The sequence below is a fragment of the Periplaneta americana genome, chromosome 16, assembly GCF_040183065.1.
Source record: "Periplaneta americana isolate PAMFEO1 chromosome 16, P.americana_PAMFEO1_priV1, whole genome shotgun sequence".
Lineage (NCBI taxonomy): Eukaryota > Metazoa > Arthropoda > Insecta > Blattodea > Blattidae > Periplaneta > Periplaneta americana.
Genome location: NC_091132.1, coordinates 70,597,183 through 70,617,287, shown reverse-complemented (window position 1 = coordinate 70,617,287; position 20,105 = coordinate 70,597,183).

Genomic DNA, 20,105 nt, shown 5'->3' with positions numbered 1-20,105 from the left:
ATGCATAGAATTAGTTTTTTGCAACTGAAATTTTTTACTTTATTATTAATTATTTTATTATTATTTTCTTTATACATTTATTATTTTGTTGTTTCCATTAACACTAATTTCTAGGTAATTGTCATTGTTTCAGTGTAACTCATACTGATTATATAAATTGTACTCTTCGTTTAGTTTTGTGATTGTATTCAATTTTTTTTAATTAATAGGCTACATGTATACCGGTGTGTATTTTCCTGTATGTGCTGTGATCCTGATTGAGTGGAAGAGAAGGCCTAATGGCCTTAACTCTGCGAGGGAAAATAAAACTATATTATTATTATTATTATTATTATTATTATTATTATTATTATTATTATTATTATTAAGTTTCTAATTAATTTTCTAACTTTACTTTCTTAGTTTTCATCGAAATTGTAAAAACCCTGTTACAGTAATTTTCGTCATAGTAATTGCCATTTCTTTCTTGACCATTGTCAGTAGATGCACTGTTACTCTTTGTAAATTTTAAAACACTTGCTAAAACCATAAATTTAGTCATGAATTTGTGTTTCCTTTTCCTGCTCCTCTCCATTTCCAACCTCTCCTATCTTTCGTTTTTTCTTCTCATATTTCTTTTTTCTTCATTTTTTCGTCCTCTTTTTCTACTCTTTTTTTTATCTTTTTAAAGAACTGGTACTTTAAGTTTTCTATCATCCTTTCATTTGATCACATTATAATCTGTACTACATCAACAATTTATATTTGGCAACCTGACTATTCCAAAGCAAATTAAATATTTACTTCGTAACCTACAGAATTTCCCCTTTCCAATGATATATGATATACATATATATATATATATATATATATATATATATATATACTGTGCTCAAGATGAAGATGAGGATAATGCTTATAACTCATCATATGGTGCTGAAATACATTGACAAATTTTGAAGCCCGTTTCTCGTAAGTTTCATATTTTTCATACAAAATTTTCTTTTTCTCGGGATCTACTATATTTGTCTGAATTTGTTCAAACTTAGAGGATAGAATTATTGGGCCGTGAGCATATTTTAACACTGGGATCTTTTTAATTTATGCGTTTCAAAGAATTTAGGATCTTACAAGCATTGAAAAAAGTTTTAAACATTTTCACGTAAAAATTTAATTTTAGAAATAATAATAAAAAATATCCCCGTGTTAAAGCAATTAGAAAGGTACATTACACAACTGATATTCTTTTCAAGATTGTAATCCTAACAGTCTCCGTGAAGAAAGAAAATTATAGCCTATGTATGAATTTTTAACATTGCTAAGATAGGACCTTTTCGTACCTCCTTACCTTACGGCTGCGGCTTAAAAGACGAGCATGGTAGCCATTGCAGTATCAATAATAACTTTCTGTATGTGTAGAAATTTTATTTCACATATTCTTTTGCAAAACGTTATATTTCAGGGGCACATAAATGATCTCCTTTCCTACCAGTCATACTCAAGACTGTCAAACCCTGGAACCTTGTATCTAATGACAAGCATGTCAGTTATTTTACCACCGAGAGCGACTTGCATGCCAGAACTTCAGCAACTTCTGATTAGTTTCTTGTAAAATCTGTACGCTGCGATAGGTGCTCCAGTCTTTCTTGAGTCTTGAATGCTCGCTGGGATCCTGCACTGCAAGCGACTCGGTCTCCACTCTCGTTAATTGGTAACAGCAGCGGCTGCAGGCGAGATCGATCGACTGGACGAGTTAATTAAATTCATCGGCTCAATGGAACAAGAAGAAGAAGAAGTCGGAGAATAAAGGAAAAAGTCTTCCGTTTTTCTCGCCCCTCACTGACCCGGACGCGGTTTAGCCGAGGTTCGTAATAAAATCATCTGGTTTCACTTATAACACGGATGTTGCTAGCTGAACCTTGGCCTCCAGTCGAGCGTAATGCGGGACGCAGTCCTTTGTCACCAGAATTGCTTGGTTAGACGGCTGATTGAGGAGACGAGTCTTGAGAAATACGATCTTGGAGTGAAGACTGGTTCGCCTTATAAATGCTTCTTCGGCGGTTTCTGTGTTAAATGAGGTTGACAGAGCCCTGTACGCCAGGATTTTATGGTAGTATTTTCATTGCTACTGAAATTTTTGCTCCACTGTCGTCATATTATGTTCCAAACAAAAGCTACTTCTTCAAATTACAAACCGTGCCGTTATCGGGTTACTGGCTATAATTCAGTATCTTGCTTTGTCTCATTAGTTTTATAAGGATATTATTATTATCTGTGTTTCATTCAAACAACAGTAATAATAATAATAATAATAATAATAATAATAATAATACTAATAATAATGGACATAATAATAGTAATAATAATTATTATTATTAGTTTATTATTATTAATAATTATTATTGAGTTTATTATTATGAGTATTATAATTATTTTATTATTATTATTTGTCTATTATTATTATTTATTTATTTATTTATTTATTTATTTATGTTTTTATTTGTTTGGGGATGACCAGGTTCTGATATGTGGTTCGGAGGATGAACTACAAAAGTTCTTATGTAAACCCTAGATCATATATACCCAGATTGCTCGGTCTTATAGGTTTTGACGGTAACAACTTTGTCACGTTTACTATGCTGCTATCTAGTTGTTACATAGAGCGTATTCCGTATCTCAGCGCTGAGCAATCTGATGGCATCACGGTGTTACGAATTTCACCGATGGAGTCACTGATGCTCCACTGGTGTCGCACCGGTGCCATCAACTTGCAGAGGTGGTGGCAGTCTCCATCAGCCGCCATCAGTGAATCTGATTGGTTCTTGTATAGGGCGGGAATTAGCAGACGAATGACATCGTGCACTGTTGTGTCATGGCGGTGTGTTCTGCTGTATTGTTTGTAATGAGCACAACGTAAAAACAATATGTTAATGGCTTATGAGCGAACATGTTAACGGAACAGTTATTACTACCGGTTCAAGAAATAAATTGTTTATGGTCTCTTTTCTTTGAACGAGATGGCAGTACAGAAATTTCGCAAAATTGTGCTAGCATAGCACAGACAACAACTTATACAGTCGCCATGACAGCCATCGATCCTTCCAGCAGTTTTGTTCCTATTTCGCTGCAGCGTGACGTCATCGTTGTCCACCGGTCCGGTGAGATTCGGAATACGCTGATAAGGAGTCACGTCATAACTCCCATTTGAATTGCATTAGCGACTGTACTGCCATCTCGTTCTGACTCCAGGCGGCTGACTTCTACGACACAAGGTTACAAAAATTGATCCCATGATATGACAAATATTTTAATTCTAGTGGGGGATATGTTGACAAATAGCGCAACAATTGCTGTATCTGTTTCAATAAATCTTTCCATGCAGTTCTGCTTTTTTCCGTAAGCGGCCCCAAGGAAAATCACTTTCTGGACGGCCTCGTAATTGCGGTCGAGCGGCCAAAATTTGTATAAGCACTTCTTTTGACATTATTAACATGGTTAAAAAAAAAAACTTTATCTGCCTCCTTCAGAATGTTTGCTTGTGAGCCGAAGTTCAATCCACAGCATAAATTATTTATGGTTGAGGCTGAAATGAAATAAGAACACATTCTCTAAATGCAAGGCATATTTATTTATTTGTTTATTTATTATGCTAATTGCTAATAATTCTAACATAAAATATAATATATGCAGAAAAACTTTAGCTCGCCCCTGAAAGAGTAGAACTCATGCTCAGGGGCAGATTCCTTAATTGAAATTAATAATTATACAGTACAATTTGTCTTATGTCTACTGTGCAATTATAGTATATAAATTTAAATTTACAGTTTTTCAATTTTTATAAAATCCATACATAACTTTTTTTTTTAATTTAATACTAGAAATATTAGAATTGACAAGATTAGGATATTTAAATATAAATTTGTTATATATTCTTGGGCCTAAATTACTACTATGATTAAATACTGTAACAGTGTTGCATTTTGGTTCAAACAATCTTAAAGAATTCATACCTTTTGTTTCATAACTATGAGAATGCAATTCAAAATTATTTCAATTTTTATGTATGAATTGTATTAATACAATATAATAAATTTGTCTTAAGTTAAGTACATTAAAGTCTAGAAACAAATTTTGAGATGGAAAATCAATAGGTTTATGAAGACATATTTTAATTATTTTCTTCTGTAATAAATAAAGTGGATTAAAATTGGATTTAAATGAGCTACCCCATCCTATAATTCCATACATAATTACCGATTGAAATAAACTTAAATATATTGTGCGTAATAAACTTATTGACAAGTAATTCCTCAATAAAACAAAATAATATACTATTTTACGTAATTTATTACAAAGGTAATTAATGTGTTGGTTCCAATTCCAATTTGAAATTCTTTTTCCTGGAGTCGAAACAGTGACGTCTACTTGGTAGCCATACGCACTGGCACTGAGACGCTTCGGCGTGTAAGAATTACAAGAAGAAGTAAATGTTTACTTAAGTGTTGTTTCTTTTTCGCGAATAAAACTGTCTTGCGCTCGTAATGTTTAGTAACGGGAATGTAATTGAAAGCGATGGTCGAAACACGCTACATCGTTTCAATGTCAACCGGCGAGGGCGACACGATTTGTTAGTGGAGTGGTTGCCGGGCAACTGACAGGCAACCGGCCCCGTGGGAACACTTAGGATGCGGGCCGCGGCCAAATCGCCGCCCCCGGTCATTTACCTGCGGAGTGACACCTCGCAATTAAGGCAGCCGAAACCTGTTCCACAATCAATACAGTGTCGATGTACCCGCGTCCGATAAGCGCATGCTAATGCCTCTTTCTTATAAGGGCCTCCCCCTCAGGCCCATATACTGCACCCTAATCCCTTTCAGGAGTTTATTTCAAGGGCCATAACATCCCTCTCGAATTCTTTATCCTCTTCTTAATCCTGCTGCAAAATGCGCCTGCCGCCGCGTAGGGTAGGCTGCCCGCACGTCTCCTGGGACTCCTTACTTGGCACGAGGAACGCATTCCACTTTGCCGGGCGCCAGCACATTGTCTGGCAGCCTTCCAGTGTGCAGTAAGCCCCCACTGTGGGCCGCTCTAACTCAGTGTCGCCCCCCCCCCAAATCCCCACTCCACCTCTGACCGGCCTAGAGTTTGGCAGTGCTAGTATTGGTAGTGTCATCGGCTGTAAGCAGGAGACAGCACACCTCGGGAACGACGGACCAGCTGATCAGGCAGACAGGTCGGCGGCTTCGACAAGTTACTGAGTGCGATTCAATTAAACGCCGACTGGCTATCGAACCAGGCAAATAAATATTTCGTGACCGGCAAACCAGTCAAATCTTCATTAATGACAACTAAACAAATGATTACTAGCGTCCTACCCAACCCATTTGGAAATTACTTTCTTACAAATTGCCGCCATCATCATCATCGTCATCATCATCATCATCATCATCATCATCATCATCGTCGTCGTCGTCGTCAGCCTCGGTAGCGTACTTGGTATAGCGTTGGCCTTTTGTGCCGAGGTAGCGGGTTCGATCCCGGCCCAGGTCGAAGGCATTTAAGGGTGCTATTCATAGACATTTCGCTAGCCCATGCTACGAGCGTGCTAAACTAGCCCCGGCTATCGACTGGTTACTTGTACAGGATTCATATCATATCTCTAACACGCATTTATGAATACAGTAAAACCCCGATTATCCGTTACCCTATTAACCGGTTGGCGGATTATCCGACTGTCTTTCTCTGGGATTTTTTTTTGCTACAGAAATATATGAAGTATTGTACATTATATTACCGCGTTATTTTTTTTCTAGAAATGGTCAATAGAAGACTTTAACCTTTACACAGTATGATCTACTATTTGAGGTGTCGTACTGTATAACTTACTGTATATATTAAATATTTCCACAAGTATCAAAAGAAATCCTGTTGTGCTAAGTATAAAAAAGTACAAATATCTGAGTGGTTTGGGGAACGAGAAACTGTAGCTCATCTCAGAATACGAGTCCGACGTCACAACTATGTGCAATTTAATAAAATTCAAGGCTAAAATGTATAAAATATGTAAATCTACAACGTGAGACCTCCATTATTCCTATCTTTCCACAGTCATTACAAAGAGTTTCTTGCCCCTTAAAAACCGTCGTTAACAACTAGACATAAATCAGTGAACTTCTGGTACACTACCTAGCGTGTTGAATACAGGGCCATGGAGAAAATTACGTTAGTGTAAGCATTATTCACTAAATTTACGAAAATGTTTTATGATACGGATTATCCGATTTTTTCGGTTAACCGTTCAGCCCACCCCGTTTATTACCACGGAAAATAGAGGTTCTACTGTATGGAAAACAGTTCGCTGATCATACCGGAAGCCCGCGCTAAGATTGTCTATGAATACGGCTCCAGGTGTTTAAATGCGACAAGCTTATGACAGCAGATTTACTGGCATGTAAAAGAACTCCTACGGGATAAAAATTCCGGCAAACCGGCGACACTGATATAACCTCTGCAGTTGCGAACGTCGTTAAATAAACCATAATTAAAAAAAAATCATTATCATCGTCATCATCATCTTTTTCTTCGTCTTCTTCTACTCCTTAACGTGCGCAACTCGTGGTCTTTGTGCAAGAGCACTCTTCGCTACACACGAGCAGTATGATGGAATAGATCGTCTCCATGCCAACATTGCTCTCTTTTGCTACTGAGTGCACGTGAATGCACACAGTGCTGAGTTGATCACCACTGGTTTAAACAAAAGCTTCATTCGAACCTTAATCATTAGTAAGTTCAAATTACTTTGAATGTGTGTTTAGTTTCCAGATCTAGATTTTTCTGTATTATAAGCTATGTTAAATATGGACATTCTACAAAGTATTACCATAGTGCAGTACATAAAAATCTTAATTTAATTTCTGTTGATCCTTGTATTATACACTATAGGTAAATAAAGTAATTGTAAAAAAAAAAAAAACAGACAATAGGTTGTCTTGAGTTCTTCGCCAAGCGAAAACGCTCGTTTAACTCGCCGTAACTTGAAAACCAGTAAAGATTTTGAATAGCTGCAACTTTTAAAAGTAATTACCATTTTTTTCTCAACATCTCACTCGCATTGCCCCCTGTGTAACGTGGAAAATTAAAAAGTTTGTCGCTAACCAACATATCTATATCTGTTTTGAATAGATCACTTCGAAGTTAGTATTTTTTATCACGTTTCAAAAACTCTTTTAATTTAGATTTTTTTATGTTTTTCTCAGATATTAACCTGCCAATCATAAAAATTACAGTGCGATTGATTGTCTATCATAGGAGCTACGACATTATATTAAAAAATAATTTGATCTCTCTCATCTTCTTATCAAGTTTATGAATAATTGCATGTATATTAATAGATTTGTTTTGCTAATGGGTCTTCCATTAGATAAACAACTACAGAGGTGTGAAAATTATTAGAATAATCTTAATTTTAAAGGTTTTTTAATAGTTCCTTCACAAATATTAATTGAATTGATGAATATTGGTATATATTACTATACTGATGTAGGATATATTTACTACTAACAATGCCGGAAAGCATTATTGTACATTGGTATTTTTCTTATTTTACAATTGTTATGGGAATTGAGAAATTATTATATTATGTTGGCGGAATTGGAAACATAAAAAATTATATGCACAAAACAGATGTATACGTTCATTTGAACCTCCACAACAATGTAAACGCAAAGAACAATTTGTTTAAAGCATTTCTTAATTAATTTTTGATGTTTCCATTTCCGCCAACATAATATAATAATTTCTGAATTCCCATAACAATTGTAAAATAATAAAAATACCACTCTACAACAATGCTTTCCGGCATTGTTAGTAGTAAATATATCCTACATCAGTATAGTAATATTATATACCAATATTCATCAATTCAATGAATATTTGTGAAGGAACTATTAAAAAACCTTTAAAATTAAGATTATTCTAATAATTTTCACACCTCTGTAAGAGATTTGCCTGTAATGAATTCACATTATCTAAGAAACTTAAAGGAAGCTATGGAGTGGCACGTCATTGGAGCGTTTTTAGCAAGTATTCTGTGACACTTGACTTCATGTTCAATTTGTTTGTGCCTTTATTTCTCAGTTATTTAATTAATTTAGCATGTAAATTAGTATTATCCTAGTATCATGTTTTGTCATGATGGAGATGATGATGATGATGGTGATGACGATATAAACATTATATAAGTTATGAGTCCCACTATCTGAGACATAAATACTGTAATTTAAAGGCTGGTTCACAATAAACCGGGAACGGAAACGAGAACGAGAACGGAAATGATGTTAAGGCTGGTTCACAATAAACCGGAAACGAGAATCGGAACGAAAACGAAAACGATAAAATTGTTAAAATGTGTACATTTAAATGCGAGCATTCATAATTAACGAAAAGCTTGCCGGAGCCCAGGATCGAAACGGAGAGTTGGCCAAGTTTCAATTTTGGCGTTCACGTTTCCGATCACAGCCCACTAGATTCATTCTATTGCCATCTAAAAGCTATTTTGTCGTCATATATTTTGTAGCAAGAAGACCGTGACATAACTTATGCATTATTTTGTTCTGTGCTGTGCATCATGGAGCAAGTTTTATTTGATGAGATTCCAATATTGACTGTTGAGGAAAATCCTCACGTTTACGATAAGCGGCGCGCCTCATATAAAGATGACAAAATGAAGGAGAATACGTGACTTTCAATAGCTGCATCTTTGAACACCGATCGTAAGTGAATCATATTTTATTACTGTATTGGTTGTATTACACACTACATATTCATGCTTCAGTTCAATAACTACTGTTGTATTCATTTTTGTTCTATTACAAATGTTTCTTCTCTAATTATTTTACGTTATGGTAGACTTAAAATAGGTTGTGATAATAAAGATGCATGGGCATATTTATAGTACCGTACCTAAGGAAATGTTTCAGTTGAAATTTCGAAGTTGGTTAACCTGTGTTTATGTTGGCTGCCTTGTACTCATGAGACAACGCCATTGGTCAATTATACACAAATAACATCAGAATGCGTAATATCGACTTTACATATCGTTATTGACATACATATCGATATGCATACTCGTCTACGTTCTCAGTTTATTGTGAATCAAAAATTTTCATATTCACGTCCTTTGCTTCTCGTTTTCATTCTGGTTCTCGTTCCCGGTTTATTGTGAACCAGCCTTTAAAATAAATATATTTAAATGTGAGAATTCACAGTAAAGTATACATTTATTTTAACATCATTTCCGTTATGGTTCTCGTTGCCGTTTCCGTTCCCAGTTTATTGTGAATCAGCGTTAACTCTGGTCTATTATTATAATACGCCTATTATAGTTTCTGCATGTGTGGAATTTTGCCCCACAGCAATAGAATGTTTACCCCAGGCCAGGGGCAAACATTTATTTTCTTCATTTTTGACATTATTTTAAATATGTGTAATTTTAGCAGATCATACAGTCAGTCATGAACTTACGGAATCGTGTAATGTATGATTGTACAGGGACATCATTTTATTTTTATTAACATTTTTAATATTAACCTGGCTATACCTTTAGAGAACCGGAAACACCGTTCGCTACCTCCTTCCACGACTGGAGTTCGATGATACCGGCGTAAAACACAAACAAATCACTTTACTAGGTATAGGAGGGAAGAAAATTACTTCATCCATTTACGTAAACTAGGAAATATCGCTATTCTGAGTTCGATAATTTTCATTAGGTTTTTGTTTAATCAAAATGCAGTACTGTATTAAGAATAAGTGTTTTTACTCACGAACTGAGTTATCTATGCGAACGTATTCATTTTGCAGTGTATATTATACTGTCTACAGCACATTAGCGTACAATTTAGAGAATGAAGTTCAATTGAAAAATAATCATAATATGGATATTTAAACACATTTTTGAAAATGGTGGCCGTTCATTTCGATACAGGGTTCAGTTCTTTTGTGCATATTATCGCACTATAGACTATTGCATCTAATTCCAATTGCCAGTTTCGTCCTTCGTACTAGTAACTCATGTTGAAATAATTCTGTACCTACTCTATAAAAGAGTACATTACTTGCTGTAAATTCAATCTTCACTTCTGCCCGACCCGCACAGATAAAATTACTCAGACATGCTATCTACTGTCCGTCCAAGTGGTTATGCCGCAGGATCGTAGAAAGGGGGGAAATCACGTGACAGTTAATTACTTAACGAGGCCCTTTTATTGAAGTTATTTTAAACAGTTGTATAATATTACGTAAACGTCCAATTCCTAACAGAAATTAATGTTTTCAGAAAAGAGCTAAGACAGCCCTGATTTTACAGAGGGGAGTGCAGAAGCAGATGGGGGAAATCGGGATGCGACGTAGGCAAACGGACAGTACCTGTGCGAAAATATGATTCAATATTTAAAGTTCTTTCGTCACTGGAAAACGCGAACATATTTCTGGAACGTACTATACTCAATAACTCAGTGCTGTTTACTATATGCGGCCTTGATTCTGTCTGGAGAACAGTTGAAACTTCATTAGTAGAAGGGGTGGGAGAGTGAAGTACATTCAAAAACTCAGGTACAATAAAAATTGAAGTAAAAATAAAATGATGTCCCTGTAGGTATGTTGTGTACAATTTTCGTTGTAATGTAACAAGAAATGCAACAGGGAAAAACAAAAACGTACTCGTATTAAGTGCGCACCCTTGCCCCAGTGTACCCTATATGGAATACCTACCTTGAGAATGTCAAAGAAATTTCGCAATTGCAGATAGAAAAATTGAAGAGTTGATGACCGTCCTATGGAAAGATGTAGACATCGCCTGTGTTGTAGAGATGTAAGAGACTCCTTGCCTAATTCATATCGGTGTTGTTGGTGATGATTTGTTATGTATTAACGAGAATTTTAATAATGAAAGAGAAAATTCCCCTCGAAAAGAGCAGTCATTCGTAATTCCGTTTTTATATGATATTGCAACTTATTATAACATGCAGTAATGGATTTGATTATCGAGGACAGGGGTAATGGAGTGCAGATACTCACCCCTTTGATATAAATGTTTAATGGTACAACGGGAGGCAGAACTACGTCACGTTTGTATGTTGTCACTGTGATGCCTTGTATTCGACTGTGGTGAAGGCCTTATGGAGTGGTGATGTCACGCAAGTGATGTCTTGTGTCAGCCAAGCATACGCCCAACGGCCCAGAGTGATGGCCTAATATGAACTACATATCAAAACCTATTGGTACCCACATATTCGTACATACATATGTACCTAGGTACATCCATATACATACGTGCACGTATAAGCGTACATAACATGCAAACATGATATACACACATACGTACAGATACGAAAATAAAATTGAATCTCTCTTATTGTATGTTTCGTTTACAACACATTGCGAATGTGCAGTAAACAAGAATACCTGTATATACCGGTATGCTACTTGCGCACAGTCGTGCGAAATTGTTGCTTACATACATGTGGAGTCCCATCCAAATTTTAATTTCGTATTTGTACATATACACGTACAATAAATAAATAAGTAGATAAGTAAATAAATAAATAAGGAAGGAAATAAGGAAATAAGTAATTAAGGAGATAAGGAAGGAAATAAGGAGATAAGAAAATAAGTAAATAAGGAAGAAAATAAATAAATAAATAAATAAATAAATAAATAAATAAGGAAATAAATAAATAAATAAGGAAGGAAATAAGGAGATAAGGAAATAAGTAAATTAATAAATAAGGAAGAAAATAAATAAATAAATAAATAAATAAGGAAATAAGTAGATAAGGAATTAAGTAAATAAAGAAATAAATAAGGAAGGAAATAAGTACATAAATAAATAAGGAAGAAAATAAACAAATAAATAAGGAAATAAGTAAATAAATAAATAAGGAAGGAAATAAGGAGATAAGGAAATAAGTAAATAAATAAATAAGGAAGGAAATAAGAAAATAAGGAAATAAGTAAATAAATAAATAAGGAAGGAAATAAGGAGATAAGGAAATAAGTAAATAAATAAATAAGGAAGGAAATAAGAAAATAAGGAAATAAGTAAATAAATAAATAAATAAGGAAGGAAATAAGGAGATAAGGAAATAAGTAAATAAATAAATAAGGAAGGAAATAAGAAAATAAGGAAATAAGTAAATAAATAAATAAATAAGGAAGGAAATAAGGAGATAAGGAAATAAGTAAATAAATAAATAAGGAAGGAAATAAGAAAATAAGGAAATAAGTAAATAAATAAATAAGGAAGGAAATAAGGAGATAAGGAAATAAGTAAATAAATAAATAAGGAAGGAAATAAGAAAATAAGGAAATAAGTAAATAAATAAATAAGGAAGGAAATAAGGAGATAAGGAAATAAGTAAATAAATAAATAAGGAAGGAAATAAGAAAATAAGGAAATAAGTAAATAAATAAATAAGGAAGGAAATAAGGAGATAAGGAAATAAGTAAATAAATAAATAAGGAAGGAAATAAGAAAATAAGGAAATAAGTAAATAAATAAATAAGGAAGGAAATAAGGAGATAAGGAAATAAGTAAATAAATAAATAAGGAAGGAAATAAGAAAATAAGGAAATAAGTAAATAAATAAATAAGGAAGGAAATAAGGAGATAAGGAAATAAGTAAATAAATAAATAAGGAAGGAAATAAGAAAATAAGGAAATAAGTAAATAAATAAATAAGGAAGGAAATAAGGAGATAAGGAAATAAGTAAATAAATAAATAAGGAAGGAAATAAGAAAATAAGGAAATAAGTAAATAAATAAATAAGGAAGGAAATAAGGAGATAAGGAAATAAGTACATAAATAAATAAGGAAGAAAATAAACAAATAAATAAGGAAATAAGTACATAAATAAATAAGGAAGAAAATAAACAAATAAATAAGGAAATAAGTACATAAATAAATAAGGAAGGAAATAAGGAGATAAGGAAATAAGTAAATAAATAAATAAGGAAGGAAATAAGGAGATAAGGAAATAAGTAAATAAATAAATAAGGAAGGAAATAAGAAAATAAGGAAATAAGTAAATAAATAAATAAGGAAGGAAATAAGGAGATAAGGAAATAAGTAAATAAATAAATAAGGAAGGAAATAAGAAAATAAGGAAATAAGTAAATAAATAAATAAATAAGGAAGGAAATAAGCAGATAAGGAAATAAGTAAATAAATAAATAAGGAAGGAAATAAGAAAATAAGGAAATAAGTAAATAAATAAATAAGGAAGGAAATAAGGAGATAAGGAAATAAGTAAATAAATAAATAAGGAAGGAAATAAGAAAATAAGGAAATAAGTAAATAAATAAATAAGGAAGGAAATAAGGAGATAAGGAAATAAGTAAATAAATAAATAAGGAAGGAAGTAAGAAAATAAGGAAATAAGTAAATAAATAAATAAGGAAGGAAATAAGAAAATAAGGAAATAAGTAAATAAATAAATAAGGAAGGAAATAAGATAATATGGAAATAAGGAAATAAATAAATAAGGAAGGAAATAAGAAAATAAGGAAATAAGTAAATAAATAAATATAAATAAACAAATAAATAAGGAAATAAGTAAATAAATAAATAAGGAAGGAAATAAGGAGATAAGGAAATAACTAAATAAATAAATAAGGAAGGAAATAAGAAAATAAGGAAGTAAGTAAATAAATAAATATAAATAAATAAATAAATAAATAAGGAAATAAGTAAATAAATAAAGAAATGAATAAATGAATAAAGAATTGAATAAATACGTACTTATACACACATGGGCATACATACATACACTCATACGAGGGTCAATCAATATATTTCCGAAATGCACTTGTATTTTATTGTACCGTTAAATGTGTATCCTACGCGCGTCGCTGAAGATCATTAATTTCATTCCTATTGGGTCAGTATATCAAACAGCGTTGGATTGTCTTTAAGAAATGACCTACGCGTGACTTTGTGCAAACATTTGAAAGACTATTGTGATTTTTCCAGAATCTCTCCATATACGCCTTATGGCTAGTTTTCTTCTCTGCCTTTCAGTATAGATTCCAGGTGTTTCCCTAGTTCTAGAAAACTTCTCCGTTTCCTGTGTCCTGTGTTTTGCCTACATTCAGGGTATTCCGGAAATTTATTGATTGACCCTCGTACACACACAGGCTACATACTACTACATTTTATTCAAATTCTTTTTTCTCTCCTGTCGCATGTTAACTCCCAGATATCTGAAGCAATGTCCATGAACTGCTAATGACTGGTTTTATATTATTAATATACTATGATTACGAGCGACTGCGTGGTTAATGTAAAAAATTTATTATACGCGTGACAAGCGTCAGGTCATTATAGCCTGTTGCAATCTGGATTCACAGTTTAACTGGTAAACCCATTTTGATGTTATACTTCCCGAAATTACTTTCAGAAGGTGCTTCTGAACGCTTTCTTCACATAACGTAATCCTCCTCTTATCTAATTTCTATATTATTATTATTATTATTATTATTATTATTATTATTATTATTATTATTATTATTATTGCGTTGTAAAATGGTTCTGCTTCAACCCAAATCTATCTCCTGTCGCGAAATGTTCTTGTCCATAGAATAATCACATAGTTCTTTTCTTTGCATGCTTCGTCGAAATCCATACAACAAATTTTCTCGTGGTCTACCCCTTCCTCTTGTCCCTTCCGCCGTCCAATTCAGCATCTTCTGTTCTCAGTCATCCGTTTTAAATGTCCATACCAACTCAAACGCTTTCCTTCTATTGTTTATAAAATATTGCTCTCCATCTGCATAATTTCTCTGATTATATTATTTCGGATTTTATATGTTCTTCATATTCTTGCTGACGTCCTCCAAAAATCCATTTCCACTTCCATTATTCTCTCGGTTTGTAGTCTGGTCACTGTCGATGTTTCTGCCCCACATAATGAAATACTTTATGGCAGTGCTATAATAGTACATTATGCAACGAGCCTATAATGGTAGTATGTTTGTTTATGAAACGAGCGCAAGCGAGTATCATAATTTTGATACGAGCGTCTTAATTACCATTATAGGCAAGTTTCATACGACTTTTTATGCTCGACCATATTTCTAACTTGAAATTATTCATACGTATTCATGTTATGGTTATGTAAGTGAGGAGCGGAACTGACCTAAATTGTGAGATGTGCGCAGACGCGAAAGTATTGATTATTTTCCGAGGAAAAATAATATCATTGACCTTGATATAATCTAGAGAATAACATGAACATTAATTTTGATATAACCTAGAAATTGATTTAGAATTGAAAAACGAGATGACAAATTGAATTTATTTGAATATTATTTACAATTAACGCTAATTATTATAGTAACAGAACATAACCTTCTGCGACAGTATTGGATTTCCAGCCTCCGTGACGTTTCCCTAGGTTGTCTTTCGATTGCATATTCGAGAATAATCGAAAACCTGAACTGTAATGAATAGGTGTACTTTAATGACATGCATTAAAGGACTGCTACCAGGTGTATAATTACTACATTTCGGCATGGTCGAGCATAAAAATAAAATTTTAGTGCGGTGAAAAATATTCCTACTCCATAAAGTTGAATTCAGCATTCCAATAACTCTCCTACTATCAATTAATCATCTTTAAATTTCTAAATTTTTCGTTGCGCTTTTCTCCAAAATTGAACCAAAATATTTAAAACTTTTACCATTTTTTTATTCTTTCTCTGTCAATATTAACTTTTCATCCATAGCTAATGTCAAACATTGTGTTCTAAAAATTTATCTGTAATCCCCACTTCATATATTGTGTAATTATTATTATTATTATTATTATTATTATTATTATTATTATTATTATTATTATTATTATTATTATTATTAATGGCGCAAAGGAACAGCTACCAAGGATATACAGACAAAGCGATTAACCTCATGAAAGCCTCTTTCCCAAATTATTTGTTATTGCTATTGGAGTCATTATTATATTTAGTCGCTCTTATTGTTGCGTTTCGTTGTAAGCATGACCGCATCAGAAAGGCACTTTGTATGCAGCGGTTCCCCGTCTACACATACAATTGAGGCTTTGAAGCAGTGTTTTCTCTCGTAAAGCCCCGAAATATTTAATTTGTGTTGAAATTAGCGTGTCTGGCGCCACCGCACAAAGTAGACAGTTGTTGTTGTGTTAGAATCAACCGCTGTAACCAATTTCTGCACTACCTCTGTTTGCAAGTCGTTAACTACAAGTTTATGCGGTATGCCCTGTGAGTTATGTAATCCCGCCGCACAGCTATGTAGCAAGTGTTGCCTTGGAAACTGGTTCTGTGATACATGGCCACGGAAAGGCTGCCTGGCCGGCCCAGTACCATAACAGACAGAGAGACGGGCGGACGGACATTTGTCTCGGTGAAATTAGTCACATCATAAGTGGAATGTCCGAGAGAGAATTCTCTCCTCCACTTTGCTGTGTTTTATCAGTTCCTTTTCGGGTACTTTCTCTTGAAATATACTGCCAGTAAGTCTCCCCTGCACAGTATGAGGGGGAGCTTCGTAATATTTTATGCTGTTTTGTGGAGAAATAAATATAAATACAATTGCTTTTAAGGTAGTAAAAAATAATAGGTCGGTAAAAAATCACTCAGTAGGCTATCTTTAACAATAAATAAGTGTATACTCGGCACAACTTCGGTAGGCCTAAGTCGACAAACTTTAGTACATTAATGTAAAATATTACTAAATATAATCTCTTAAAACGACATTTATTGTCAAAATTAAAAAAGGAGAAATTGAAACTGTTTGCTCTCTCCTTTCAAATATTTTTGCACGTTTTTAAGAAGTGACGCAGCTCTTGCTACGATTTGTGTTGAGAAAATAAAGCAGTGATTTTTACCGGACTCCGTCTTTTCAGTTCTTCCAGGGTATATGAATCTTTTTATGCAATTTGTCTTTTAGAGTTTCTCAGAGATAAAAGTCACAAGGAGTGAAGTCGGGGGATCAAAGAGGCCACACATTCCTACTGAGAACTCGATCCTCGAATAATATATGAAGTTAGACCACATAAAAATGGATTGCATCTACTGTAACAGAGTACTGTCCTTAAATGACAAAACCATGCTCCATTTCCAACAGAGTTCTGCGGCATCACAAACAGATGACTATTCTGGGGAAAACTTCTTAGGGCATCATCTTTGGACTGCCTTTACGGAATGAGTTCTGGTTCGGTTTTTCATGCGGGAATTAATTTTCTTATAAAATTTTGGACAGTGTATGGGACCGGTACTGACCAAGCATGTGAAATGATGCTGGAATTATTTTATGAATCATACTTGAAACTGATCGGAAAGAGGAAAAGGAACTGGTTGGGACACTGGCTGAGAATAAACTGCCTAATGAAGGATGCACTGAAAGGAATGGTGAACGGGAGAAGAGTTGGGGGTAGAAGAAGATATCAGATGATAGACGATATTAAGATATATGTATCATATGAGGAAACAAAGAGGAAGGCAGAAAATAGGACAGACTGGAGAAAGCTGGGTTTGCAGTGAAAGACTTGCCCTTGGGCAGAACACTGAATGAAATTAATGACTCTTATTCATGTCATGCAAATTCAGCACATAACAGTTTTATTGCATTCCTGAAAAAATTTTCTTCTCGGGACTTAAGATTTTCCACTTTTCCTAGTGGCATAAACTTTGCTGAATAGGGTACGTTTATCAGTTTTTTAATGTGCAGTCATTCACAATTTATGCAATTTGCGCAGTAATAAAATAACTTTTGTGAAGTAGTAAGAATACAACTAAATGTGTGGAATAAATAGTCTGATATTTATCAAAATTTACGTTGTATAATTACAAAGTACAAGTAATATAAACTATTATAGCGGAATTGTGTAGACGTAATGTGAAAAATTAAATTGTATAGGTCATTTGTTATCTCGTGAAACCAAATACTTGTGTGCGCCGTAGTTCACAGTAAGAACCTTATGGTGGGGGTAAGCGATGTAGCTTCCTACAAGTGGTAGTGTAGCAAGGAAGGGAAGCTTCTAAGTCCACTTCTTCTTTCCCCTTATGCGCAGGTTGGTTTCACGAGATACCGAATAGTCTAAAGGAATTATCAGCATCAGCATCTTGGAAATTATTATTTTTGTTGTGGCGTTATCCACCTACAGGGTGTCTTCTCAACATTTCTCGGCACGGCTGAATATACCAGTGATGTACCGTACTCAATTAGAATGACCAGATTTTAAAAATTAAACTTCCTTTGAATGCTATCTCACCTAGTTAGCAACCCTGACCTTTGTTGTTAATGGGCTGCTATCCGATTGATTTTTTAATAAGTGTTAATGCAGTTAAAATCTACAACAATTGTGACGTTATTTCTGCAGCCTGGCGTTTCATACACTGAGTCCCATCTAGTATTTGAAATAATAATAATAATAATAATAATAATAATAATAATAATAATAATAATAATAATAATAATAAATGTCATTCTGGTAATTTCGGTGCCGATTTGTGCGGTAATAAAAGTTTTTTTTTTTAAACCTCTGACATATCACAACTTCAGTTGACTCAAACGCAGTTCAGTTTAGTCCTAACAACTTCGTTAATTTTCGGAACTATCAAGAACTTCGTTATCATGTTATAATTACATATTTTTTGTTTTCTTGATCTTAATATTAAAAAAGTCCCAAAGTCGCAGATTCTGCAGTGGTATCTGTCCACGAAGCAGTACGTTTTCCCAAAAGTTTGTCCAGAGTTTTTTTTTATGAAGCTGTCTTATTCAGGACAGGGTCGTATTTGCCATAACTCTACGACAAGAGAGACCTGAATTTATTTCTTTCCGAAGTTCGCCATGCTAAGATTTTGTTTGTCTTTAAACTATCATTTAGAACTGTAGTCTTCCCTCGAAAATGGAACGTAGCCATCTCGTGGTATTCTTAGTGAAAATCAAAATATAAATAAATGAATACATTTTATATCCAAGTAGCTTTTCAGAATATGTTACTAATATTTTTCTGTGTTTTTTTTTTTTTTTACTTTCATTCACTCGTTTTAAATATAAAGTTATTGTTCAGACCTGAACATACGAACTTTTCAAGTACTTACGTTACCTGTGTAATGTTTCTCCTGAGTAATTCTAATAGTAAGATTGTTTTCTCAAATACTTACAATGTTTCCATGTTACCAGAGCCACGGTTTGAAAAACAATCCCCTAGATGACAGAAGTTTGAGTAATTGCGTTGTCCGCTGCCTGCAGCAGCTCTGTTCCAGAGCATCACGAGATTGCTATCTGTGTACAAATTCATTATTAACACTTGCTCTTACGTCACCGCTGAGTCTAATTTTATTGTCCCTCAAAACAACTTCAATTATAACATTTGCCAGCATTCCTGCAGCAAGGAGACCCTCACTCTCTCACTTGTCTTTCTCATGTAGCAAGGACAATACTGGTTCTCTTATCACAGAACCGAATCTGCTGTGTGTAAATAATAGAGGCGTAGGGACAGCTAAGTTTACCACGGGTTTTGTTATTAGTAGAAAGCATGAATTTAATGCGCAAAGAAGAATATAAATGGGCTAAAGTATATCATGAATGTATACATCGTATATTAACGTTATTAATAATTATAATATGTAATTCTTTGTGCTTTAATCTGTAACAAAAGAAATCAGCATTTTTTTTTTTCGTACATCGAATGAAAATAAATATGTGGTTCCTGACACCGTTTTCTTTTTCCCTTTGCTTGCACCACAGCCTGAAGCTTAATTTGGGAAGATAGTTGAAGTCATTGTGCTCCGCGGCAAACCTCCTGCATATGACCTTGAACTACTTCACAGCTCCCGCGAATCATAGGAGTGCAGCGTTCCCTAATAAAGGAATATCTCTATCAAATGGGACATTGGCTGTCAGGCATTTATTTAATTCTGAAATTCAGTAGCTTGCGAGATACAAAGAGAGTGGATTTATAAAAACGTTCTAGAAAAAACCGTAATTTTAGATCAAATCGACTCCTCTGCACAATTATTACAAGGATATGGGCTATACGTTATAGCATAGTGTTTCATCTTAACGAAATCCGGAAGAACAGCGCTA